Source organism: Pelodiscus sinensis, chromosome 1 (genome assembly GCF_049634645.1).
Source record: "Pelodiscus sinensis isolate JC-2024 chromosome 1, ASM4963464v1, whole genome shotgun sequence".
Taxonomy (NCBI): Eukaryota; Metazoa; Chordata; order Testudines; family Trionychidae; genus Pelodiscus; species Pelodiscus sinensis.
The window spans coordinates 191803104-191830390 of record NC_134711.1 but is presented as its reverse complement, the minus strand read 5'-3'; the positions used below and the strand labels follow the sequence as shown (position 1 = coordinate 191830390).

Here is a 27287-nt window from a genome sequence, read left to right as displayed (position 1 = left end):
ATCCTGCCCAGCCTGCCATGGCCAAGGTTGGGGTCCTGCCATCCGAGCACAGCCTGGGTTGAGGTTGCTGCAACTGGCCAGGTCAGTCCGGCTGGGGTTGGTGCTGCTCAGACACAGCTTGGGCTGCAGTCTCACTGGCCTAGCCCAGCCTGGCTAGAATTGGGATCCCCTTGGCCCAACATGGCCAGGGCTGGGATCCCATCTGTCCAACACCACTGGGGGCCCCCTAACCCAATGTAGCCGGAACTGAGTTCCCGCCAGCAAGCTGACCTGATTAACAGGAAGCCTAATTCTTATTGGTTAACCTTTTATATCCATACTTTGTATAACCAATGTCTGTGCTTTCCATAATTTGGGAAAGTAAGACCCAGAAGTGAAATTCCCATTCTCTTCTCTTATTCTGCCCAAATTAGAAAGGCTCTGATTCCCATGCTGATGAGCCAAAATGTTACAGTATTTGCTTTTTGTTCAACATAATAGATGATATTGCAACAGTAGGTGCAACAACACAACAGGAGAGAGGGAGCTGGCTGAACTTCCAACCATTCCCTTTCCTGAAACCTGGTAACAGCGTCCCAACCCTGCATCGAGGAGCAGACACAAGAGCAGAGGCCACTGTCACCATTTGGAGTGGGGATCAGAATCTTTCAGTGAGCAGCCCCCATTGGCTGCATCTTGACAGACCTGGGAGCCTCCCTCTGTGATGTCACAATAACCTTTCTTGTTTCTGCTGGCAGACAGGAATGAGTGCTGATGGGAAGGTCGATAGAGCAATTGTGTTATTCCATGTCAGTGGACAACAGGCAGGGCCTTAATATCATAAAAGAATGAACATTCTAACAATAGCTTGAAGGAAGGGGAGAGTAAAGGTTTCATTCTTTTTCTATCACACTTCATCTAGGCTGTATCCTCAGCCAGTGTAATTAAGTATAGATAGACTGATGTTCATTAAAGTTCATAAGTTATATCAGCAGAGGATTGGTTCTGTTTTTAGATTGCAATTTCTTCAAAGCATAGTCTTCATATATTGGTGTGCAGTGACAAGCACCCTGGCATGCTGATCTTGAGCAGAGTATTTGGACAGTATTACAATAATAATTTCATACCCGACAACTGCATTAAAAGACTATTGTGAAGAATGCAAAGTCAAGCACTGAAAAGTTAAGAAATGCTGGACTTAAAGTTGCCTGAGCAGTCATAAGCAACTAAAAACGTGAGTTATAATGGGAACGGTTAGGCAACTTTAAATGGGTTGCTGTGAGCTTCTCCTATAATAATATTGGCTGTACCACGTGCAGCTCAGTAGTTCACACTCTTGGGGTCTTCCTTAAGACTAGCAGAGATATAAAACACAGCATGAGCTGAGATTTTGTGGAAGTACAGAGATAGGTGGGTAGGAAAATTAAGGCTGGAAAAATTAATCCCATTTTCAACAGCATTTGTGGGAGTCGATAGTTTTTCTTTCTGCTATAGCTGTGTGCATAGAACTCAATGGAGAATAAGTGTTATTTAAGAGCCCAATATTAATTATTATCATTATTTATTATTTAACAGGAGACCTGTGATTTGGATACAGCTCTTTGGGTGAAATCCTAGCCTGATTCAAATCAATAGTAAAACTCTCAATGACTTCAGTGAGCTCAGATTTCACACTCATTGTGTTGGCAAAGGCGCTTCCATGGCAACTTCCACTGGTTCTATAGCGTGGGGCTCCATGGCAGGATCATGTGTTTTGTTACATGGTTTCAGTAAAGTTTAGGATTGAGGGTTTTCTCCATAACTCCCAGCAGAGCACAGTGGAAGTCTGTTTTCTTCCGTTTCCTTCACAACTTCATTTGATAATTAATAGAATACACCATCACTGCACATCTCCTAGCAAAGAAAACAACATGATGATATAATATTTTCAAGAGAAATTCTTCTGTCATTATCTAAAAATATAACCTGACCCAGACAAAAGTCAAAGTAAACTGAAGAGTCCTACATTGTGCCCTTAAGGTAAACAGATGCTGTCTTGTTAAACCCACTTGTGGAGCTAGTTCCAAAATCACTGCAAGCTCCCTGTCTCTGGTCCCACACATAACTAAGGATTGTTGACAGAAGTGGCCCTTCCATTGCCCACAGAGAGAAAGGTTGTCTGTCAGATAGCCAGAATCCAAAGGGCTTTAGAGATCAAAAGCAAGATTTTGAATTGCACGTATAATAAAACTGAGAGCTCGTGTAGATCATATCAAGCCAAAAACTGATATATGGGTTCAGAGAAGCTAAAGGACTCCAGTTGGCACCATTGCAATGAGAAACTGATGGCTTTCTGAGGGATTTAGAGCTGGTGGGGCCCTGTGTTCAGCTTCATTTTGGTGGGCCCCCTGGGTTCCAGCCAAGAAAAAGAACATTCACTCTTCCTGTCCCTCCCACTTTCCATTCTTTTTTCTTCATCTTCCTCCTATATTATAAGTAATAAGAAGTAAATGAAAACAAAGGGAGATACTTTGATTGTTTTTGTAGCCTAACTTTCTTTTCAGAGACCACTTGAAAATTGCTGAGGGTTTTGGTGGACCACGACATGATCTTTCCACATATTGTTTGTATCATTAGCTACTATTGTAAAGTGCTTTGGATAAGAGTGCTTATAAAAAAAATAACCTTTCCTCAGTCCACTTTGAATGGAGTTCTCGGAGCACAGTTTGAGAACTTCTGGTCTAGATGAAAACTTGTATTTGCATTAAGCCAACATGAAAAATGTGTAAAAATAAAATGTACAGACGACACATGAATGGGAAAATAAAAGTTAACTTCCTCTGAAGAAACTTATTCAATTTGAAAAAAAAAAAATTCAGCTAGCTTTCTGTCTACACTTTTTCTTTACAAAATCATCAATTAAGTCATTGTAAGTAATATTTTGTAAAGAGGTACTTTCAGTTGTCAATATTGCTGAACTTGTCAAACGTTCCTCCCTGCTCCCCCCACTGCCTTCTCAGCAGAGGGGCTGCCCCCTGCTGAGCTGCCACCTTCTGCGTATGAGGGCAGGGAGAGGTGGTTTCCCAAACCCAGTGTTGGACTGCCTGGTCTTGGGGGCCCTGTGTCTTTGGGGAGAGGGGGGCCATGCCAGGGCACAGTACGTTTCATTGTAAATCCACCCTTGGCCACGGACCTTTAGGTTTGTATATTACACTAAGGCTACGTCTACACTGGCCCCTTTTCCGGAAGGGGCATGTAAATTTCAGCAGTCGTCGTAGGGAAATCCGCGGGGGATTTAAATATCCCCCGCGGCATTTAAATAAAAATGTCCGCCGCTTTTTTCCGGCTTTTAAAAAAGCCGGAAAAGAGCGTCTAGACTGGCCCCGATCCTCCGGAAAAAGTGCCCTTTTCCGGAGGCTCTTATTCTTACTTTCAAGTAAGAATAAGAGCCTCCGGAAAAGGGCACTTTTGAAAGTAAGAATAAGAGCCTCCGGAAAAGGGCACTTTTGAAAGTAAGAATAAGAGCCTCCGGAAAAGGGCACTTTTTCCGGAGGATCGGGGCCAGTCTAGACGCTCTTTTCCGGCTTTTTTAAAAGCCGGAAAAAAGCGGCGGACATTTTTATTTAAATGCCGCGGGGGATATTTAAATCCCCCGCGGATTTCCCTACGACGACTGCTGAAATTTACATGCCCCTTCCGGAAAAGGGGCCAGTGTAGACGTAGCCTAACTTTCATGTCCCACCCTTTAGACAATACTGACATAAAATACGTATCCCCAAACCCAAGTCAAGAAAAAACAAACCAGAAATATACTGTGAGCTATGAGGCCTGTGGTGATGATTAATAAGATTCCACTTCCATCCTTCAGTTGTTTTCATTAAAGTCTTTTTCTTTTAAATGGCTGTAGGCTGATTGACTTCTTTCCTTCAAACGAGCTAGTCCAACAAAACTAGGAAAATCATATATATATGTGAGGTTGGTATATTTACAGCATGGAATGCACACGTTTATAAATGCTTTCATTTTACAGCTTCAGAGGGGTAGCAACAGGAAAAACTTAAAAAACAACAAATAGACTAGTAACACCATTTTGTTACTCTTTAAGGTGCTACTAGTCTATTTGTTGTGTAAGTTTTTAAATTTTTCAGTGAACCATAGATTGGTAAGGACATTCTCAGTGTGCACTCTGTTAGCTGTGTCATGGTGCTGTGGCATTGAATTTGTAAGGTGTTCTTTTATGGGGATCTGGTAAAAATATTAACCTATGTGAAACAAGAGTACTGACTGTTTGCAGGGATTTGGGAGTCCAAATATTCTGCATATATGTTTAGAATCACGGGCTTGGAAAGTGATAGAAATGTAGCCGTGTTAGTCTGGGGTAGTTGAAGCAAAATGCAGGACAATGTAGCACATTAAAGACTAACAAGATGGTTTATTAGATGATGAGCTTTCGTGGGCCAGACCCACTTCCTCAGATCAAATAGTGGAAGAAAGTAGTCACAACCATATATACCAAAGGATACAATTAAAAAAATGAACAAATATGAAAAGGACAAATCACATTGCAGAACAGAAGGGGGATGCGGGGGGGGGGGGTGGGAAGGGGGAGGAAGGAAGGTAAGTGTCTGTGAATTGCTGATATTAAAGGTAGGGAGAGTGGGATGTTTGTGAGTTAATGGTATTACAGGTGATAATTGGGGAAACCTTGAGAGGTCATCTAGTCCAGTCCCCTGCCCTCCTCACAGTGCTAAATATAGACCATCCCTGTTCTGTCTAATCTGCTCTTAAAAATCTCCGATGATAGAGACTACACAACCTCCCTAAGGGCACATCTACACTACATGGAAGATCAACGCTGCTGTGGTTGATTTTCCAGGGTTCAATTTAGTGGGTGTATTAGATTAGATTGAACTCAAAAGATGCCCCTGTCAGTGCTGATACTCCTGCTTCTCACAAGGAGTAAGGAAAGCTGATGAGACCATTTGATCCCATTGGCCTCTCACTGTGTGGATGGCGTGGAAACATGAAGTAAGATACGTTAACTCCAGCTATGTAATTTACTTAGCTGGAGTTGAGAATCTTACTTCCATCATCCCATGTAGTGTAGATCAGGCCTAGGCAATTTATTCCAGTGAGTAGCTACCCTGACAAAGTTTTTCCTAATGTCCAATTTAAACTGCCTTTGCTGAAACTTAAGCTCATTGCTTCTTGTCCTGTCCTCAGAGGCTAAGGAGAACAGTCTTTTATGAACTTGAAAACTGGTTTCACATCCTCCTCAGCTTACGTCTAGACTACACGCCTTTTTCAAAAGAGGCTTTTTTGAAAGATACTTTCGAAAAAGCCTCTTTCGAAAAAGAACATTACACGGATCGAAAAATCGATCCACTTTTTTTTTGAAAAAGAGCATCCGGACTGCTGGATGGTCTTTTGACAAAAAAGGCACCGGGAACTGCTTCTGGCAGGGCATGGGGGCAGCTTTTACTTCCTGGTGCTGCTGCATGCCCTTTGCAGAGACGCGTGCTTGAAGGGATCCCCCTGGACAGCCGTTGCTCTGCTCCTGCTTCTGGCTTGCCTACCTCCTAGAAGGAAAGCAAAGCTGCCGCAGTGCTTTCTCTGGTTGCTCTGCTTTCTTGGACACCACAGCAGTTTCTTTTCTGGGGGTTTTTCTTTTTCTGCTTTTCACTGTGTTTTTGGCGATGGCCCCGCACTGCCGCTGCAGCTTCTGCTGCATCTTCATGACTCTGTCATGAATCTCCTGCCCCATGTGGACCCGGATCAGACCTTCGAGACCTTTGTCCAGGATGCAGGAGCTCTGTCCTTGCCCCCAAACTTTTTTGGGGACAGGCGGATTTGAAGGCGTGAGATGAGTTCGGACTGGTGAGACTGGCTCATCATAGAGCTCTGGGACAATGACCACTGGCTCTGCAACTTCTGGATGTGGAAGGCCACATTCCTGGAGCTGTGTGCCTGGCTTGCCCCTGCTCTGGAACACCAGGACACCCACCGGCGGCCCGCCATCCCCCTGCAGAAGTGGGTTGCAATCGCCCTTTGGTAGCTGGCTACCCCCGACTACCGCTCCGTTAAGGTATACCACCACTACAGCTTCCTTCCTATCCACAAGGCTTGTTACCCTGTAAAAGAAAGCTATTAAGTTGGTTTGATATGATTTGTTCTTGACAAATTTCTAGTGTGAGAACCAGGGGCAATCAGATGTGAGATGAATGACTTAACAGTTACTCTGTAAAGCAGTTGGTTGAATTGGTCTCTTTTTTGTCAAATGACATAGCCAGATGGAATGTAACAAGAAAACTATAACTGGTGAAAGGAAAGAATGGCAGATCACATTTCTATAATGAGAGAAATGAAAATTCAGAATGTTAGCCAATCCCTTTCTGTGTTGTAGGGAAACAGAGAACACAGCTTAATTCTTGCCCAGTTTTGAACAAGGGACTGTGTACACATTGAACAAATGTGATAAACACTTTGGGCTGTGACAATTTCCCCCAATCCAGAAAACCTAGCAGCTTTCATTTTCTGAAAATACCCACAGGGAATGTAGCATCGCTAGTGTTTCCCCAGTCCAAGAAAGATTAAACATCACACCCAATCACTTCAGGCCCTTTCCTCGTGACACAGTCTAGTAGTTCATACTTAAAAACCTCACAAAGTAACACAGAGCAAAGCTCTACTGCTGATAACACAGGCTGCAGGGCCCCATAAGCTTTTAATGCGGCACCTTGTGCTATGCTTCAGGGCCAGGCACAGAAGCCAACCTCCTTCAACTGAGTGCTCCCAGCTCCTTATAGGTATTAACTGACCCTTTCCCAACAAGCTCTGATAATTAAACAGAAATGACTGGTTCCAGGCTCTTAAAGAGGGCTGCTACAGGCAGAGTGGAAGGGAACTGAATATACCGACCAGGATTTTATGAAACAACACACATAGTATGTCATTCGCACCACACACTTGTTTATTCCTCACATACATTGTCTGAAATGAAAAGCTTGAAATTCTGTAAGTCAAATACAATCATTGAAACCCCAGTCTGCTATCCAATTAGCTCTCCGGCTCTTTTCTGCCCTTCTATAATTATACATTTTTAACAGTCAATTTTTTAGCACCTAACCTGTTTTCAATTGATCCATTCTGTGTGCACCAAAACCCATGTTGGATTGTTACCGAATTAGCTGGGCAGGAGTGCAGACCTTTCAAAAATTCTGAATGATAACTTTAATGATTTTATTTCCACACGGTGCCATCAATTTAATGCAATAGGCTGTGATACTGTCACCTTCATAAACACAGATTTGGGGTAGAAATCTGAAACTTCAGTTTTTAAATGCTAACAGAGAAGGAAAGTGCTCAGAATTACATTCCATCTGATATATTTCTGCCTCTCCTTCCTGTTCTGTGCTCAATCAGCAATCATTGTATCTGGGAACAGTCACATCAGATAAGAAACAGAATGATTCCATAGCATCCATGAATCACATTTTGATGTTGTCTTCATGTGACTCCAGTGGTTTGTTGTCCATTAGATGAATCCAGATTTTTCACTGAGACGACGACTGCAGTCTCCACAGTCACTAACCTGTCAAGTCCTTCCACAATATCCTATAACTGCTTTTTAAACTGAGTGCCTCCAACAGAGTTATTCATTGTGTCCAATGCATCACTCTGCTTTTAGGGGCATCATAAAGAGACTTTGGCAGAGAAAAAGCTAGCAAGCATGATAGTGGCTGACTGAAAGAAAAGACACCATCATGGCTGCCACCCCTGCTGTCTTCTGGGACCATGGACCTTCCCCTTCTTAATCCTGTGAGCTGTCCTGACCAGACCAATCCAGAGAAAAGGAAATGACTTCCAGCAGCTCTGGCCAAACTCTAAACCAGTGATCCCCAACGTGGTGCCCGCGGGCACCGTGGTGCCCTCCGGGGCATTTATGTGCGCCCGCCAAGTGATCAGGGCTGGACCAAGCCATTCTTGTACACAGCCCCCCCGGTGCATGGCCCATGACTGGCCCTGCCCCCCGGGCGCCCGACAGCCCAAAAAAAGGTTGGGGACCTCTGCCCTAAACACTACCTTTCATGTGAGACTTGATCTCCACTCCCCAACCCCAATGTGACCTTTTCTTTCTCTCTGTATTTCTTCTTTCCCATCCCTCTCTTTTTGCCTTCTGTCTAATAAAAGTCTGGCTTAGCTGGCCAAGACTACATGTTTTGAAACTCTCCTGTAAGCATCAGAGGGGTAGCCATATTAGTCTGGATCTGCAAAAGCGACAAGGAGTCCTGTAGCACCTTATAGACTAACAGATGTATTAGAGCATAAGCTTTCGTGGGCAATCTACTAGAATTCTTTGAGGGGTCAATAAGCATGTGGGCTAGAGGGTTGCAGTGGATATAGTGTACTTAGATTTACAGAAAGCCTTTGATAAGGTCCCTTACCAAAGGCTCTTAAGAAAAGTAAGCTGTCATGGGGGTAAGAGGGAAAGCCCTCTCATGGCTTGGTAACTGGTTAAAAGACAGTTTCTAGAATGGAGAGAAGTAACTACTGGGGTCCTGCAAGAATCTGTCCTGGGACCAATCTTATTCAACATATTCATAAATGATATGGAAAAAGCGGTAATGAGTGACATGGCAAAATTCGCATAGAAATCACTGTGAATAGTTCTCTGAAAAAATCAATTCAATATGGCGCTGCAGTCAAAACAGCAAACAGAATTTTGGGAATCATTAAGAGAGGCTACATTATAAGATGGAAAATATCTTATTGCCTCTTTATAAATCAATGGTACTCCCACATCTTGAATACTGTGTGCAGATGTGGTTGCCTTACCTCAAAAAAGATATGTTGCAATGAGAAAAGTTTCAGAGAAGGGTAACAAAGGGTATGGAACAGCTGCCATATAAGGAGATATTAATAAGCCTGATACTTTTCAGCTTGTAAAAGAGACAACTAAGGAGGAATATAAAATCATTGCTGGTGTGAAGAAAGTAAATAAGGAAAAGTTCTAAAGCACAAGAGCTAAAGGTCACCAAATGAAATTAATAGGCAGCAGGTTTAAAACAAACAAAAGGAAGTATTTCTTCTCACAACACATAGTAAACCTATGGAACTCCCTACCAAAGGATGTTGTAAAGGTCAAGACTATACCAGGGTTTTAAAAAGAACTAGATAATTTAATGGAGGTTAGGTCCATCAATGACTATTATCCAGAATGGGCAAGGGGTGGTGTCCCTTGCTTCTGTTTGTCAGGGCTGGGAATGGGTGACAGAGGATGGATCATTTGGTGATCACCTCTTCTGTTCATTCCCTCTGGGGCCCCTGGCATTGGCCACAGTCAGTAGACAGGATACTGAGCTCTGATCATGCTCTGACCTAGTTTGGCCATTCTTATGTTTTTACTCACAAATAAGGGGCTGGAGGTTCCTTCTAAAGACTCTTTACAGTTAAAGGGGCAGGGAACAAGGAACGCTGTTAAAACAAAAGCCTTATTTAACTCTTTGCATTTCAAATGCTTTAACTCTTTTCCCTTCTTTTTCTGTATCTTTAATAAAAGTTTAAAAGGATTTTTCATGATCTATAAGCCAGCCTAAGGTCGCTATATACCTAACACAAACCTTCTATTGCACTATTTCATATTTGACAGTTTCGTGGTCACATTAATATCCTTGACTCTTTGGGCCTTTTATTGCATCTTAAATTAATACAATAGGCCCCAAACTTGGGTTACAAGCAGCTTCCCTTGTTCTAGCAACACAAACATACATCCTGTGGATTCAACCCTATATCTTTTTCCCATAATGGGACCCTGGGAGGTTGACTCTAGATTCTGTCTGCAGCACTTATGGAGGTCCCTATAATGTCTACACTGCAATTAAACACCTGCAGCTGGCCTGTGTCAACTGACTCAGGCTTGCAGGGCTGTAAAATTGTGAGTAGATATTCAATCTGGAGTTCAGGCTCTGAGACTGTCTCTCTTATGGAGTCCTTGAATTTTGGCTCCAGCCCAAGCCAGAAAGCCTGCACTACAATTTTATAGCCCCATAATCCCAAATCAGGCATGGATATTTAACTGCAGGGTGATGAACCAAGCACCTCAACATCTGTAATGTATTAGCCTTACAGCACTCCTGGGAGGTAGGGTCCCCATTACACACATGGGGAACAGAGGCCCAGAGAGACAAAGTGTCTTGCCCAAGGGAACATAGAAAGTCTAGAGTGGAGCAAGGAATTGAACTCAGCTCACCCAAGTCCTAGGCTTATGGCTTAACCACCCTTTCTTTCCTATAGTACCTGTCCTTCCTAGCTAATAGCATAGGTGATATGGCTAGTACTCCTTTGCATTAGAGCACTCCCAGCCACCATTACAATTCCTTGGGCCACCCAGCACTTGATATATTAGTGGCAGCCTTCAGGCACCAATGCAGAGCCATTCAAGATTGGGCGGAAGTTGAGAGAGAATCTTTGGACTTTGAATTCAAATGTGCTAATCTGGTAATATAACTAACCCTAACTAAAGAAAGTCATTCAGTAACAAGGGCCCAGAGCTGCTGCTCCCCATAATCTGTGTGCACTATGAACCCCTAGCAGGACAGAGTTCCTAATGGCTTTCTAAACTGGGCAACACATCTCCTTATTTGGCAATATTCTCTGTTTGCCTCTGAGATTTATAGTTTACATTTTCAGGAGGCTTTAAGCCTAAGTCTAGACAGAGATTTAGTTTGCGCTTTGTAAATTCTCATTTGTACTCACATTGATGAGTTTTAACCTTATATTTGTGATAGCATTTGTAAATAGAGGAGTTGAACTGGGAGCCAAAACTTCTGAACTCTATCCCAGTCCTGCCACTGACTTGCTAGGGCAAGAGGGCTGAAGCACTTGACTTGTGAGGCGAGTATGAGGGAGTTGGGCTTATTTTGTCTTTAGAAGAGAAGAATGAGAAGGGGATTTGATAACAGCCTTCAACTACAGGTTGACCCTCTCTAGTCTGGCACACTCTGATCTGGCAAAATCTGTAGTCCAACATGCGTTTAGTTAGCCAGATGTCCACTTATCATGGGTGTGGCCAAAATTGCCACAGTCCCATAAAGTTTGTTTACAGCCGTCAGTCCTGGCTTTCAGTGTTCTGTGCTTTTAATTAGCTCTAATTTACTCCTAAATGCCTTCTCAGAGCCCAGTGAGCAGAGGAAGAGTTAGCAATTCTGTTAGACGAAGTTCACCTCCCATGGTCCAGCAAATTCTCTGTAGTAGAGTGCAGAGTTTCAACCTGTACCTGAAAGGGGGTTTCAAAGAAGATAGAACCAGACTATTCTCAGTGGCAGCAGATGACAAAAGTTGCAGTGGGGGAGGTCTAGGTTGGATATTAGGAAAAACTATTTCACTAGGAAGGTGGTGAAGCACTGGAATGGATTCCCTAGGGAGGTGGTGGAATCTCCATCCCTGGAGGTTTTTTAAGTCTCGCCTTCACAAAACTTTGGCTGGGATGATTTAGTTGGGGTTGGTCCTGCTTTGAGCAGGGAGTTGGACTAGAGGACCTCCTGAGGTCTCTTCCAACTCTCATCTTCTATGATGTTTTAGTACATTCACTCAAAATCTCAGATTGCTTGTGGCAAGCATATCAGCATTGAGGGCGTCACATCACATGTGCTTTCATTTTGCTACACCATAACACTTGGGGCCTGTACTTGCAAATGCTTCTGGGCCTAATGTGTTCTATACCAGCGGCAGGGCCGCCGACAGAAGGGGCAAAAGGAACAGCTGCCATAGGTTCCAGCAATTTAAAAGGGTCCAGGGCCACCATCTGCTGCTGCTACTGCAGCATCAGTAGCAGACAGAGCCCCAGGCCCTTTAAATTGTCACCAAAGTACTGGGCAATGTAGGCCAGGCAGCGCCAAAGGACTGGCTGTGGGAGGCCAGCCCTCAGCCCTGTCCCTTTTGCCCAAGGCACCTTGCCTTTCAGGGTCCCAGTGCTAGGACCCCTTCACCTTGCCCCAGGGTCCAGCAATTCTGTTGGCAGCCCTGACCAGGGGTGGCCAAACTTAATGGCCCTACAAGCTGCATACAACAAACTTGAGGCTCGGGAGGCATCTGCCAAGGCTTGGGGCTTCAGCCCCACCCCAGCTGAGGCTCTGAGTCCCAGCAGGTGTTTCCCACAGCGCTGAAGCCCCAAGACCTCCCCCCCACTTCCTGCTGGGTAGAAGCCCTTACCTCACCACAAGACAGAGGTCCCGAGCTCCCCCTCTTCCCAGTCTTATAAGTGAGCAACATTGCAAAGGCCCACCTGAGTGACTGCATCCTCATTGACGCTGCACTGCATCACGTGTGTCACAAGGACTGTGGGAAGGGACATATCCCATGGTTTTTTTGGACTGATATCAAGTGACCAGCTCTGTGATTCTTTCCCAGTGAATTGTGGAAGAACCTGTCCATTCTGCTATGCACATGGAGAGGGAGGAAGTGTGGGGCACAGGAAGACTTCCAGCACTCAAGTGGTTTAGACTGTACCCTCATTGCAAACTGGGATGGTCACCAACCTTACTGAACATGGAATTTGGGCTCCACTATATATCCTCAACTAGGCCAGCTAGCCTGGCTTGAAAGTACCTCATCTGAAAAGTTGTGTGTGTGGAGAAGAGGGTGGTTAAAGACAATATCTGAGTAAGAGCCTGAGCTATGTCTACCCTGAAGACACCCTTCCGGGCCTAAGCCCAAAGCCAGTAGCGTGCACTGCCCCAATCCACATTCTCAATTTAAGGCACTTGACCTGTGAATGGTGCTAAGCTCTCAGGAGTTCCATTGGGACTGAAGGAAGTCTTCTCCTCTGTTCTACTCTACATGCTGTTTGGTACTCTAGCCCTGACATGCCTTCTCCATGTCCTCTGGTATACTCCCTTCCTGCTGACTTGCAGAAGTCAATTCCTGTGCACTTTCTGAGGTATGCAGGACTAGTGCTCTACCTTTTCAGGCCTTGCATTGGGGGAGAAGGCATCCTATAACCCTACTCCTGCAAATTTCCAGAAGTTCCCCTAATGGGAGCCCCTCTCCTGCATGTCCCCTCCCATATGGGAATAGGAAATCAATCCTTCGTGTCTCCAAGACTAGCTCTCAGCACCTCAAGTAACTGGAGTGGTAGTGTAAGGTTGCAGCAGAGAAAATGCCACAGCTGTTTGTCCCCACTATCATTGCAATGATGCACGGTATCTGGATGTAGGGTATCACCATGGTGAGTTTTGCAAATGCAGCAATGACAGCTTTTGGACTCTTCTGCACTCAGGGCCATGGGCTGATTTACAAACCTGATGGGCATTCGCAGCACCAACACCCTGTAGTGTAGTCATGGCTGCAATTGACAGCTTTATATCTTAAAGCTCTAGTCTTCTTCTGTTTCTCTGACAAATGCCTTTCTCTGAGAAGCATCTTGTTTTGCTGCATAATACAAACTCTATGTACCTACACCCTGGCTTAGGGTTATTCAGTTTTTCTTACACCCCCCCCCCCCCACACACACACCCCCACCCACCCACTCTTATTTTTAGTTCCATTAAAGAATTTCCTTAATCATAGTTAAAAATGAAAGTAGCAACAGGGACTCAGATGGTTGCTTGCCTGGATGGAATTCTCCTTTTCAGACTCCTTTTTGCTTCCTGGCATCCCACAGATTTCACCCTCTGTGTCCTGACCTGCATAGCTCTCTTTGAAATTAACACTGAAATGTCAAAATTAGAAGCAAGTTTATGTTTATGAAAGGATAACCTGCTGGGCGTCTCAGGGGCACCACTGCTCTCAACTGCTTTTTATTTCTCCCATCTGCTGTGCACGTCTAGGTTGTGCTTTATGAAAGGGCCTATGCTGCAGCGAAGTCTGGACATTCATGCTCAGACCCAAAGACAGGCTAGCAGTGACTCCTAATTTGAACAGTATTTGCCTTGATTCTGCCACCTTATCTTGTGTTGAGAAGTGCCTTGCTCCTCTAGCAGTCCCATTGAAATCAATGGGAGAACCTGCAGCACGAAGCACTACTTAAAGAGCGTAGGGGTGGGGAGAAGAGGTGAAAGAGTCAAGCGTTAGGCTAAGTTGATTGGTTTAAACAAATCTCTGTGCACAGTGACCTCCTTTGTTCTGGCTGCAGCCAAAAGTCTGTCTATAGTAAGCACCTTTAGAATAATTGTGCCCCTTCAAATGAAGCTTCCCCTTGGAGAGGCTAGCTACTCACTGCTCTCAGCTCACCCCCCAAGCCGGGCTAGGGTGCGGGGTGGGAGATGGGAAGGCACGCTGAGATTTCAGTCAGGGTGGAATTCTCTTCCCTGACTGGCGCACTGAGCCCCTCCCCCATTCTGCTCCTTCCGCCATGGCTCCATCTCTCCGCCCTGAGGCTGAGAGCTCAATCTGGGCCAGGGCAGGGGAGGAGGGGCTAATATAAATTAGGGTGTAGTAAGATGAGGGTCTGAAACAAGCCCACGTGTCACAGGTTGAGTATGAGGCCTAGACAGCAATGGTGAAGTCTTTGCTAATATAAAGCTAAATTAAGCTGTGAGCAAGAGGCAGGCCCTGCTCACAGAAATTGGCAAGAACAGAGCTGATACCAAAGAAGTATTAGGCACAGGCTGTAAGCACATTCCAGAGGGGTTGTTACAGAACACCTCCTTAACAAAGATCCTGGTACTAACACCCCCCATACACATATAAATAGCATACATACTGATCCAGTTTAAGGACAGGGTCTAAATTGACAGCATGATGGTTAGTAAGTGAACCCCCTTGTGTGAGGTCAGTGGCGCTAACTAGCTAACTGAGGGTGGCAACCTGATACATCAGGAGTGATGTGTAACTTGTTTGTACTTGTGTATAAAAGTGCACCCCAAAGGGTGATCGACTGTCTGTGGGGGTGGGAGGGACACACTAAAATCCAGAGCCTGTAGTTGGGTGTTGGTCCATTGTCATGGCTTACCCAGGTATAGTGGTGCAGCAGCGAATCTGTTTGCTGACAACTATTATTGTAGGTCGCTTGGCAATAAACTCAGGTACTTTTGATCCTTATCTGATCTGTGGTCTCTGTGGGCGCTCTCAGGAGTCTGTCATTTTAACTAATTGCTCATGGTTAACAGATTAGACAGGGGAGCAAATGCCCACATGCTCGCAGCTGAAAGTTTATCATAATTGATGGAGTAAAGGACCTGTCAGGAGCTCATCGGGACAACCGTGCCTGACCGATGAAGAGGCAGCCTTCTGACTCATGGGATGCCAGAGAATAGTTTGCCACTTGGGCCTCCTCCAGCTTTTTAGCCTCTTCCCTAGAATTCCTGTATTGAAGTGCTGCATCTGTTAAAGAAGCTACTCTGAACTTGGGAATTAACAGCTGATACTTTTAAAGAAACCCCAAATTCTAGTTCTGTGTGTAATCTGATTTACAGGTTTATCCAGGATGTTATCCTCCTTCCCCAGCAGCTTCTGAAGTTCCCCTGCTAAACCATTTATAAAATTAGTTTTTCATTTTTCAGGGTTCACCCATGTCATGCCCTCTCTGCATTGCCACTTCCAGATATGGCACAGAATGTTCTGCTTCACTCAAGCCCTCTTTTGGATGGGGTAGCAAAGGGACAGCCCTATCAAACATTGTCCTCTATAAACAAAAGTAACTATCCAGAGATTCCCATTCCTGCCTCTCCATTCCTTCTGGTATTTCCAGAGGGCCAATCTCTCTCAGAGCCGTTATATCAGTGTTTGCATAACTGTCTATAAAGACCCACAACCTGCATTGGGAAGTACTGCTTTGGCATCACCATCCAAGCACACTGCTAGGTACTGCTGGGCCGCTTTCTCATCAGTCCACTCATTCATGGAGAACAATAGCCATTAGCTGTAGTATTATGCTTGTAGAGTCACAGAGGTTTATTGAGACTCTGCAAATACCAACTCCAGAGCATACAAGGCTAAACTTCCCGGTAACTCCCCAGATCAGAGCCACAAGTTAATGCTAAGATAAGGATATAGCACCATCTACCGGTGGAGGGGCTTTACAGTAAACATTATTAAGTGATTATTTTTCTGCATTTATTTCCCGTCTATAAAAATTAGCACTTGGGAGCTATGACAGATTATAATTTTTAACGCTCAAAGAGTTAACCTGTTACACATAGTCTATTGTCAATATGACAGAGCCATAGCTGCCTCATTTTTAAGGTGAATATTTGTAAGTGTTCTAAATTTGCTTGATCCTTCTGTGAAGGGAATGGGGTTTCCATAACTACTAAGAAAGTAAACCTTCTTCCCACAAATTCTCTTGATCCCACTAGTGTTGTGCATTTTCCCCTTCGTTAGGAGGTACAAGGGGGAGCAAAATGGGGTAGGCAATTAGAAAGCAGTAACTCCATTGTTAGTCTTCCTGTCTTCATGGTAAAACACAACCCTCGCCATTCCAGCTCTGCAGCTTTTGAGGGAATGAGTTGGGGCAAAGCCCAAGGGCAGCTACACATGGAGCATGCTCTCCGGACTAACTGGCTTTTGCCAAATGGAAACCAACTTTGTAGTTACTGCTTGCGCCTAGGAGTAGAGAGGGGGACACTCTCCAAAAGGATCTGCAGGTTTGTCCTTCCTTTCCCTTGACATCCCCTGTGCAAGCCTCTTCACAATTACACCTAAGTTTACAGGCCACGGTTTACAGGCCTTAGCCCCTTCCACTATTATCACTAGATCTTTTCCTTTTTTGAGGGCAGAATCTCAGTGGGTTGAATTCTGCTCTCAGTTTACATTAGTGTCAGTCCAGACTCAACTCCATCAATGTCACTCCACTTTTATATCTGTACGACTGACAGTAGCAGCTGGTACAGTAAGTATCAACTTGTGGAATTTTCTACTGAATGTTTAGCTCCCTGAAAGTTTTTCCCCAGCAGGGAAACATGGTAGAGTTGCCAGACTTCCTTAAGGCTAGGTCCCAACACACAGTGGCATTGCTCCAGAGTTCACTATTAACTTTCAAAGGGGTTCTCATATGCCCTTGTGAACTCTCTTCTTCAAATGGAGTAAAACACACAATCCTTAAGTAATATTCTACCAAGACAACACAGCATCAAGGCATATTTTATATATGCAGCCCTGCACAAATTTCACATGGCACTGTTTAGGACACTAGTTTTCAATGTATGAAAATGACTTCCTGAAAGAGAGGCACTTTCTGAACACTGTACATTATTTAAAACCGTTACTGTTTAAAAATGAATGCTACTCTTAAATATTTAAACATCTAACAAATGGAAGTGTTTAAAATAAATGTTTTGTGTATTCTTCTGAGTTTCTTAGACACCTGCTGAAGTTAAATGGCCAAAGTGTCATGTCCAAGAGCCAGACTTCAGTATCTGAATTTTTGTTTCTGCCAGATTTTTAAAAGATTGCAGTCTGTAGAGCAGAGAGGGGCAACCTAGGCTAGCAAGGGGCTGCACAAGTGGCCCTCCTTCATCTCAGTGGGCAGCAAGATTGTTGTAACCAAGACCAGGGCCGACTTACCCATTAGGCACAGTAGGCACAGTGCCTAAGGCCCACGATACTTTTAGGGGCCCACGAAAATGTTTTAATTTCTTTTAAAATCAGAAGAAAAAAAATGAACTTTTAGGGTCGAAGAAAATGTTTTAATTTTTTTCTCACATCAGAAAAAAATGAAACTTTTAGGGCCCACGAAAATCTATTAAATTTTGCCTAAAACAGGAAAAAAAAAATGTTGAAGTATTTAAAGTTATATAAAAAATAATTTTTAATATTGATATTATTATGGTGGGAGGGGCCCACGAAGGCAAAAGTACCTAGGGCCCACGAAAGTCATAATGCAGCCCTGACCAAGACAGTCTCCCGGGATAGGGCAGTCTTGCTAACTGCACTTGTGTACCTATAATTTGCAGGATGTGCTGATTAAACTATAGCAGTGATTTGATTGGATGCAGATTGTGCACATGGCTCTCACAGTCACTGTTGTGTGCAATCAGCACGCACCTCACTTCATGTGCCCTTGCTTTAAGTGCTTGTCACTTCTGTAATATCGGTAGGAAAAAAACGGAACAAAAACCAACAGAATCTAGCAACCTTGTGCATGGGCAACAGTAAACAAAATGCCTTGTGGCCCACACATAAAACCTCAATGGGCTGCAGGTCACCCATCACTGCTGTAGAGATATGGCTGAGACCTGGCTCCAAATCCTATATTTTGAAGGGAAATTCAGACACAGTGTTTTGGTTCAACCCATGACAGAATTGCAAAGTTCAGATCTAGATCCATGTTCATATCCATGTTTTGGCTCTGGCCCAGCACAAGTCTGGAACTTGATTATCTAGTCAGTTATATTCATGCAGCTCTTATTCACTTCAAATCCCCTCCCCCACAACATACACACTTATAACATGTGCTTGTTCTTACCACTTATATAGCACTTGTCCAATCAAAATCTCAAAATTCAGTCCTCCATCTCTCTCTGGAATAAACTGCTAATGGCAGTCACAGAAGCGCCCCAGCATCTCTGATGGGAGGCAGCTCAGACAGTACCCGCAAATCCTTAGCACTGCCGTGATCCCCTTTGGGCTCTGGATGTAGCAGTGGGCAGAAGGTGCCTCTGTCTTCTGGTGGCTCCATTTCAACAAAGCTGCAGGACTAGCCTTTCATACTTCCTGTCCCACCCCTATGCTTCTGGCAGAGCAGGTGGAGTGCAGGTGTCCTGGCTTTGTCCACCAGGGTCTGGGCAGGGGCTCCTCACAGTCAATCTGAGAGGGAGGCCATGCCCCTATTTACAATGACAATTTATCCCATGTTAATGCAACATCATGCCAGACTTATCTCCCCCACATCATTCCCTCACCTTTAGTGAGGGGCAGCCTCGGCTAGTCAGTGGGCAACGTAAGTAGCCCTTCTTCGTCTCTGAAGGGGAGGAGGCCAGTCTTATTAAGCAAACCATTTGCAAACATACAGAAAATAGTAAGGTGATAAATAACAGTCAGCACGAGTTTGTCAAGAACAAACGGTTTCAACCAACCCTAATTGCTTTCTTTGACAAGATAAGAAGCTTTGTGGAGGGGGGGGGAGTGGTAGATGTGGTATATCTTGATTTTAGTAAGGCTTTGATATTATCTCACATGATCTTCTCAAACATAAAGGAGGGAAATACAACCTTGATGGAGATACTACAACATGGATGTATAACTGGTTAGAAAACCATTCCCAGAGAGTAGTTATCAGTAAGATTTAGTTATGGGTATTTTTAGTAGAAGTCATGGACAGGTCACGCGGGAGTGAAACAAAAATTCACAGAGATGAAGGAAGGCTACTCATGCGGCCCACTCAGTAGCCTAGATTTCCCCTCACTAAGGGTGAGAGAATGATGTGGGTGAGATAAACCTGGCATGATGTTGCATTAACATGGCATAAATTGTTATGTAATGAAGGGCAGAGGAATTAAGAGAAGTAATTTTTATTTAAACTGATTAAAACACTCACATTTTGGTTTTTGCTAACACTTAGGAGAAAAGCTCATGGTGAGGATTTCATCTCTCTCTCTGCAAGAAATAACTACAAAAGGACACTGTACACATCTCTGAGTCCTCCAAGAAGACTGTCAGCAAAAAACAGAGAAGACTGCACGTGACTTTACTGATATTTTCTAATGTAAAACAAAAATTATGGACAGAAAATCCTTCAAACCCCAAAACCTGTAGCTTTCTTCATGAACCATATGAAGTAAAAAGACCACAAATACAGAGCCGTATCGTATATTTAGCTTTTCAGGCAACCTAATAGACCTTTCACAAAGCTAGAGATTCAATAAAGACCCGACCTTGCTCTCCCTCAAGCCAAAGGAACAAATTCCATAAACGTCACTGGGAATGGAATCAAATCCTAAACAGAAACACAAACACATTGTCAACTCTCATTATTTTATTGTAAGTTTTTTGACATTTGGCATTTTCCTTAAAGTCACAGCTCCTGGCCTCACATGATTGTGGGAGAAATCCAGCTTTTGTTTAACACAATAAGCTTTCTAGATCTCGGGTTTGTGGAGAAAAGCTTGAAAATGTGACTCCTTTAAAAGCTCCAAAAAAACCACAACTCACTCCCCCCCCCGGATTTCCAATGTATTATTTTTAAAATCTAATGATTTTTAAACCAAACACATATTTTGAAGGGCCTGACTTTTGACTCTACAAATGTCTAAAAGGTAAAGTAACAGCTTTGCATGCTAAAAGTGATTCATGTTCATGATGAGCACAAGGATTTACTGTTCTAGGAGTGCCCCAGAGTGTTCAGTGCAATACATCAGTCTCTTGCAACACAGAGGAGTTCCTTTCAATGCATTCTTGAACCAGAACGTAGGGGAAGGCCATCGGTTCCTAGTTATACTTATTCACTGAAATATGCTGAGCTCTGTGCAAGACATGATCAAACCAAGAGACAAAAGAACTTCCCATTTGGGACAACTGAATCATGCCTCATTCCTATAAAAAGGAAAGCCTTCTTCTGAGAGAAAATCTAGGTTCTGAATTATTGCCAGTAAAGTCAGAATTAGTGACAAGACAGAGAGCAACTTTTAAACAGAAGAACATTAAGAAAAAATGCTGCAGTTATTGAACTGAAAAAAATCATTTTGCTTCATCCAAGCTAATTAATATTCTGTGCAGCTGGAGGAGCACTAAGAAATAGTCCGATTTCCCTTCCAGCTTTGTTCGGCTATTTATAGCATCTCCATTTTCAAAAGCACACCAATTACATCTATTCTGCTGTGGTCTTTATATTTCAACAGAGCCCTGACGTAGGTGATTAGCTAAAACAGCGGTGTCAAGAAGTGTGTATCTTTTTATTTTACTCAGACTTCATAACAGAATAGTGGGGGGTTAAAAGTGATGGGCCTATTTAAATCAATACTTCTCCAGAATTAAACAGAAGTGACTATGCCTGATCCAAAGCCCAGTGAAGTCATGGCTTCTGGCTACAAAACTTTGTATCTGCACAGGGAATTAACTCTGACAACATCAGTGCTGCTGCCAGAAGGGCAGGGGAGGGCACTCCAACTCCTCAGCCTCTAGTTTAAAATGGAGACTGATGTCCTGATTATCCTCAGAATTTGGACACACGGGCATTTTCCTACTTATGTGACTTGGCCTAGAGGTGCAAAGCTCCATTCTCAGAAAGCCTCCTCCTCACACTGTAGCCATTTTACTGAGACAGCCAGCAAAGGAGCTAATAATGCCATTGATGTATTCCTCTGTTCCTTATGAGCACTTGTATTCCATCAATAGCCAGAGGCAGATTAAGGTCTCCTGGGACCCTGGGCTGGATCAAGTAAGCACCAGAACCATGTCCCCTCCCCATGCCTTATACTCCGCCCCCTTTTTGCCTTTTCCCCAGGGCTCTGCCCCCATGCACTCCTTCCCATCTCCCTCCTCGCATTGCAGCCTTGGGGCCAAAGAATCTCTGTGCCTCCACCATGGGGAGATTTTTCTGGTAGCCCCAAATGGGTTGGGATTCCTAGAAACAGGTCCTGTGGGTCTGTGTGTTAATCTGCCACTTTCACAGTTAGGAAACAGGATGGCTGTGTCTAGACTGGCAAGTTTTTCCGCAAAATCATCTGCTTTTGTGGAAAAACTTGCCAGCTGTCTACACTGCCGCTTGAATTTCCGGAAAAGCACTAACGATCTCATGTAAAATCATCAGTGCTTTTCCAGAAAAACTATGCTGCTCCCATTCGGACAAAAGTCTTTTTCCGAAAGACTGGCAAAAGGGCCAGTGTAGACAGCACAGTACTGTTTTCCGCAAAAAAGCCCCGATCGTGAAAAAGGCGATCGGGGCTTTTTTGTGGAAAACCGCGTCTTGATTGGCCACGGATGCTTTTCCGCAAAAAGTGCTTTTCCAGAAAAGTATCCTGCCAATCTAGACGTGCTTTTCCAAAAATGCTTTTAATGGAAAAGTTTTCCGTTAAAAGCATTTTTGGAAAATCATGCCAGTGTAGACGTAGCTGATGTGTATCAAGAATTTTCCCATTTACAGTGCTGAAGTGTCAACCCAAGGGGATTGGCATCCTGGAATAGTATTACTTTGACTCCTATCTGTGCACTGCAGTGTGGATGCTAGAGCCCTAGATTTGAAGCTAGGTTAAAATGCATTACAGATGCTCAGAGTTCCCTGATATAGGACTGCTGATTCAAATCCCACTCACCTTACGTTGCTATGTAGATATACCTCACGTGGCTTGGGTGGGTTGACTTTTAGATCATTAATAATGGTAGTAGTAGCTACAGGCAGGCCTAGAGAACACAGACGTTTTGATGGCAGACAGACAGACATGCATGCAGCCATATTCACGTGGCATGTCTTCAGATATAGTGACATACATTGCAGTCTCTGGCTCGAAAAAAGTGAGTGGCATGGGGTGAAAAAACAAGCTGCATGTAAAAGAAAAAACTTGATAATCTAAATGGAAAGGTAGATAAAAAGTGAAGTGGGGAGAAAGTACAAGGGATGAAGTAATAACAGCAGTCACTGACTTACTCACACCCACTACTCCAGCCACAGGTTCCAGTCTGATGTGAGAAAAGGAAGCTGCTCACTGCCAATCTTTCCTATGACTAAGGCAAATGAAATTACATGATTATTGGTTGTTATTATTTGCATTATAGAAGTGCCCAGAACAAGGGTGGGCAAACTTTTTGGCCACATGTGGCTAGGGAAATTGTATGGCAGACCATGAATGTGGGGCTGGGGCAGGGAGTTGGGTATGGGAAGGGGGTCAGGGCTGGGGTTAGGGTGCAGGACAGGTTCAGGTTGCAGGTTCAGGCTGGGTGCCACTTGCCTTGGGTAGCTCCTGGTCAGAGGTGTGGTGGGGCTATGGCAGGATCCACCATTGCCCTGGCCTTGTACTGCTCCATGAAGTGGCCAGCACGTCCAGCAGAGGCCCCTAAGGGCGGGGATGGGGGTAAGCAAGCAGTTCCACACATTGCCCACACCTGTAGGGTCTGCCTCCACAATTTCCATAGGCCATGGCTCCCCATTCCTATCCAATGGGACAGTGTCTGCCCATGGGGAGAGTGTGCTGAGCCCTCTGCTCCCACTTCCCAGGGGCTGCAGCAATGTTAGCCCCACTCTGCTGTCGGATTTACAATCCTAAAGGCTGGATTAAAAATTCCATTGGGCCAGATGCAGGCCACAGATCGTAGTGTGTCCACCCCTGGCCTAGAGGCTGCATTCTGTATTTGAGCTCCATTTTGGTCTGAGTTGTACAAATATGTGCAAGTTACCAGTGACTGTTCCCGGAGAGCCTATAGTTTAAATTAACAAGACAGACAAAATGGTGAGAGAAAGGGACTCAGTATACAAGCTGGAAACTGGGATTAACTGCTTGACCCATAAGTGTGTGACAGAGCTGGGAAATACATTGACATCTCCCCAGTCCTGGTCTGCTATCTTAACCGCCTACCCTTTTTCCCTCCCGGAATAATGTCGTATTGTACGTTTTGGTAGCAGCTCTTAAAGAACAGTTTGGATACCTCTCTGTCATGGGGTGCCTTGGTCACGTCACCCAGCCCCCCTTCTCCGCTTTAGTTTTCCTCCCGCATGCCTGGCCCGCCCCGCCCCGCCAGATCGTGAGGTTCCGTCACTCCCTGGTCGTCCCAGTGATACCCAGCGTGGGGGGTGGGGGGGGGTCCAGGCCCTCCCTCTCTCCGGACCCCAGCCCAGGGCCCTAAGGTGGGGGAGAATATCCTCTCACCTGGCTGATGGGGCTACGTGCCACAACTCATCAGCCCGCAGGCTCCTGTTTTGCACCCGCCCCGGGCTACTTCCTCACCCCGCTCACCAGGGTGCTTCGTGTGCACTTCCTTGAGGCCCGGAGCCCCCTCATCCAGTGCTCTGGCTGGCCGCCCCTCCCTCCTAAGATGCCTGCGCCAGTGTCTCCAGGGCAGCTCCTCCTCCCTCCCTACTGACCCCGCCCCGAGCATCCTGCCCCGTGCTGATGTCAGCATGCATCAGGGTCTCCCCCAGGGCGTCAGCGGGGGCTCTGGCCTTGCTATTGCCTGTGTGGCGCACGCCCGCCGCGGTCCCTCCCGGGGCGGGAGAAGCCTCCCCCAACACGTCTGCAGGAGCGCTGGCCAAGCCGCTGGTTGGGCGGCATGCTTCTGCCACAGCCGCTGCTTCCCTCACGGCGGGGAAAGCCGTTCTGTGTGTGTCTGGCCCCCCGGGGGTGGGGGGCCTGGTTAATGTGCGATTGCGCCACCCCGTCACACACTCCTACAGACTATGCTCCAGCTCCTGGTGGAACATGGTCACACAAATGTTTTTGTGCCTGCGCAAATCCTTTAAAATGTTGCCTTTAATCTCTCTTTGCCTCAGATCCCTCTTTTTAAAATGGGGATGATAATAATACTAATTCTCTACCCCAGAGGGGACGTGTGAGGACAAACCCATTAGTGATTGTGGGGCACTCATCTAGTCAGTGATGGGGCCATACAAGCCTGTTTGCATAATACCTAGTTCACAGGAGCGATCCTGTGCTGTGACCAGAGGGCCTACTTGATATATCACAATAGACATAACGATAATAGCTAATAGAAAATAAAAAAAAGGAAAAAAACCTGACTTAGGGGCTCTCCATTGAGATAGAAATACCACAGTGGAGCGGAGAGGGAGCGAATGAATGTTGCTTCAGCCCTAGCCAGCAACAATGCCACAGTATGAAATACAAATATCACTTAATACACACACAAGCACTTGCCATTCCTGTATGGACACACACATTAAAAGGAAGCACTACACTTCTTTGTACTCCAGTTCTGTAGTCGGTGGAACACACTCTTCTCTCAGGAAATAATTTTTGCCAATTGTGAAAGGATTAATGATTCATAATCTCCCTCCCTTGATAAGCAGGGTCACGTAGTAGATCTTCAGTGTGTTTTCAAGTGGTTGTATGAAACAACAGGGAGAAAAACAGCATACAAATATCTTCACAGGCGACCCTTTAACTAGAAGTGCCAGGTTAGGGTCCATGAACCTGAGAAAGGTTATTCATTTACTTCAAAATCACTTCTGGGAATTATTGAAGGATGTTAGCACAAACCTCACAGTTCCCAAATTCAGGTGACCTCTTGTGCCCATGATCTGCCCTCTCTCCATTGGGTGCCTCAATCCATACATCAACAGAAAGGACTTATGCTCCTTGAAGCAGGGTGACTCTCCTACTAAAGGCTGGAGGGCCTAGGGTCAGCCAACCTTGGTCACTATAGGGTCACACCTGGGTGAAATTGGGTCTCTCTAAAGAGTAGCAGGAAGTAGACGTTCAGGCAGTTAGAGCAAAGAGGCTCCTGCAGAGAAGACCTGGGGGAGTTACCGCAGCTAGGTGGACTGGGGGGTAGCCTCCATTGGTAGAGGGAAGTCAGAACCTGAAAGCTGAGTTCCAGCCAAGTCAAGCCTGGGAATAGGGGGATTCAGTTGGGACCTAGATCTGGAAAGAACAGCTGAGGGCTTCTTACCTAAGGGGAGAGAGATACTGAATTGGGCTTGTGGCCTGAAGGGCCAGTGAGTTTACCTAAGGATTGAATAAATGGGGCCCTAAGAAAGGAGATATGTTTAATATTGTGGCACGTGCAGTTCTCAAGAGGGAACCTGAAGAGGAGGAAACAGCTGCGGTTCTACAGTCACCTCTGGCCATGAGGGAGAGCTCAGGAGGCAGCTGTCCTGTTTCACTTGCTTATGATGTAGTAGACCTTGATAGGTCACTGGGGGAGACACTTTGCCACATGTGTGGAGACTCATAAAGCTGTGAGGGTATGTCTACACTAGAAAGTTAGTTCGAACTAACGGACGTTAGTTCGAACTAACTTTCCTATGCGCTACACTAGCGCTCCGCTAGTTCGAATTTGAATCGAACTAGCGGAGCGCTTAGTTCGAACTAGGAAAACCTCATTTTACGAGGACTAACGCCTAGTTCGAACTAGCTAGTTCGAACTAAGGGCTGTGTAGCCCTTTAGTTCGAACTAGTGGGAGGCTAGCCCTCCCCAGGTTTCCCTGGTGGCCACTCTGGCCAACACCAGGGAAACTCTATGCCCCCCTCCCGGCCCCGGACCCCTTAAAGGGGCACGGGCTGGCTACGGTGCCCGTGCCAGGTGCAAGCCTGCCAGCACCCAGCTAGCAGACCCTGCACCTGGCACGGCACAGAGCCACCCACCCGATGCCTCCCAGCCCACCCCCTCTTGCCGGGACCAGGCTGGCGGCTCCCGGGAGCTTGCCCTGGACCGCAAGAGGCGGGCACCTTCCTGGGCTAGTGCGGACATCGTGGACCTCGTCCACGATCTCCGCACTAGGCACAGGAAAGTGGCCGTCTAGGGCAGGAGAGCTGCCAGCCTGGCCACCCAGGAGCAGGTGTGCATGAAAATCAAGGGGGTCCACTGAGACCCCCGACCCTGAGCCCTGAGCTTACAATGGCCGTCCTGGGTCAGACCAAAGGTCCATCTAGCCCAGTAGCCTGTCTGCCAACAGCGGCCAACCCTAGGGACCCTGGAGGGGATGGACCGAAGACAATGACCAAGCCATTTGTCTCGTGCCATCCCTCTCCAGCCTTCCACAAACTTTGGGCAGGGACACCACTCCTACCCTCTGGCTAATAGCACTCCATGGACCCAACCTCCATCACTTGATCTCACTTCCCTTTCAACTCTGTTCTAGTTCTAGCCTTCACAGCCTCCTGCAGCAAGGAGTTCCACAGGTTAACTATTTGCTTTGTGAAGAACAACTTTCTCTTACTAGTTTGAAGCCTGCTACCCATTCCTTTCCTTTGGTGTCCTCTAGTCCTTCTTTATGGGAACTCCTGAAGAACTTTTCTGAATGCACCCTCTCCACCCAACCCCTGCTTTTAGAGCCCTCTATCCTGTCCCCTCTCCGTCTCCTCTTTTCTAAGCTGAACAGTCCCAGTCTCTGTAGCCTCTCTTCATCTGGGACCTGTTCCCAACCCCTGATCATGTTAGTTGCCCTCCCCTCTCCCAGCCTTTCTCTTCCCCTCTCCCACCTCCTTTTCCCAGTGTCCCCCAGTTTTTTTCAATAAAGACAGAGTCAATGTTGGAAGAAACGTTATCTTTATTTTGTACATCAATAAGAAGAGGGGCTAGGGAAGGGTAAGTGGAAGGAGGTGAGGGAGGAATGGGGTACGAGCCCCCGATGGGGAGGACTGGGCTGGCTCTGCGGGCTTCTGGGGGTGGAAGCTCTCCTGCAGCCCCCCAATTACTCCCTCTCCCCAGATGGCAGCCTGCGGCAAGTGCAGCCGGGCTGATGGCCGAGTGGTGTGATGTGCCCAGTGTGGGCACTCCAAGCCAGA

General features: G+C 45.6%; 2 long non-coding RNA genes across 2 annotated transcripts in view; one reads left to right on the top strand and one right to left on the bottom strand.

Moving 5' to 3' along the window:
* Positions 1-1074: 1074 nt before the first annotated feature.
* Positions 1075-19694, top strand: LOC142826981 (uncharacterized). Its single transcript, XR_012901294.1, has 2 exons — positions 1075-1213; positions 19457-19694. It is a non-coding gene; the product is annotated as an uncharacterized LOC142826981 (long non-coding RNA).
* The window catches only part of LOC142826982 (uncharacterized), a 58559-nt gene continuing 32417 nt past the window's right edge, over positions 1146-27287 (bottom strand). Inside the window, exons 2-3 of the long non-coding RNA XR_012901298.1 lie at positions 3761-3907; positions 1146-1872 (exon numbers count right to left, since the gene is read on the bottom strand). This is a non-coding gene — a long non-coding RNA (uncharacterized LOC142826982). The remainder of the gene's footprint in view (positions 1873-3760; positions 3908-27287) is intronic.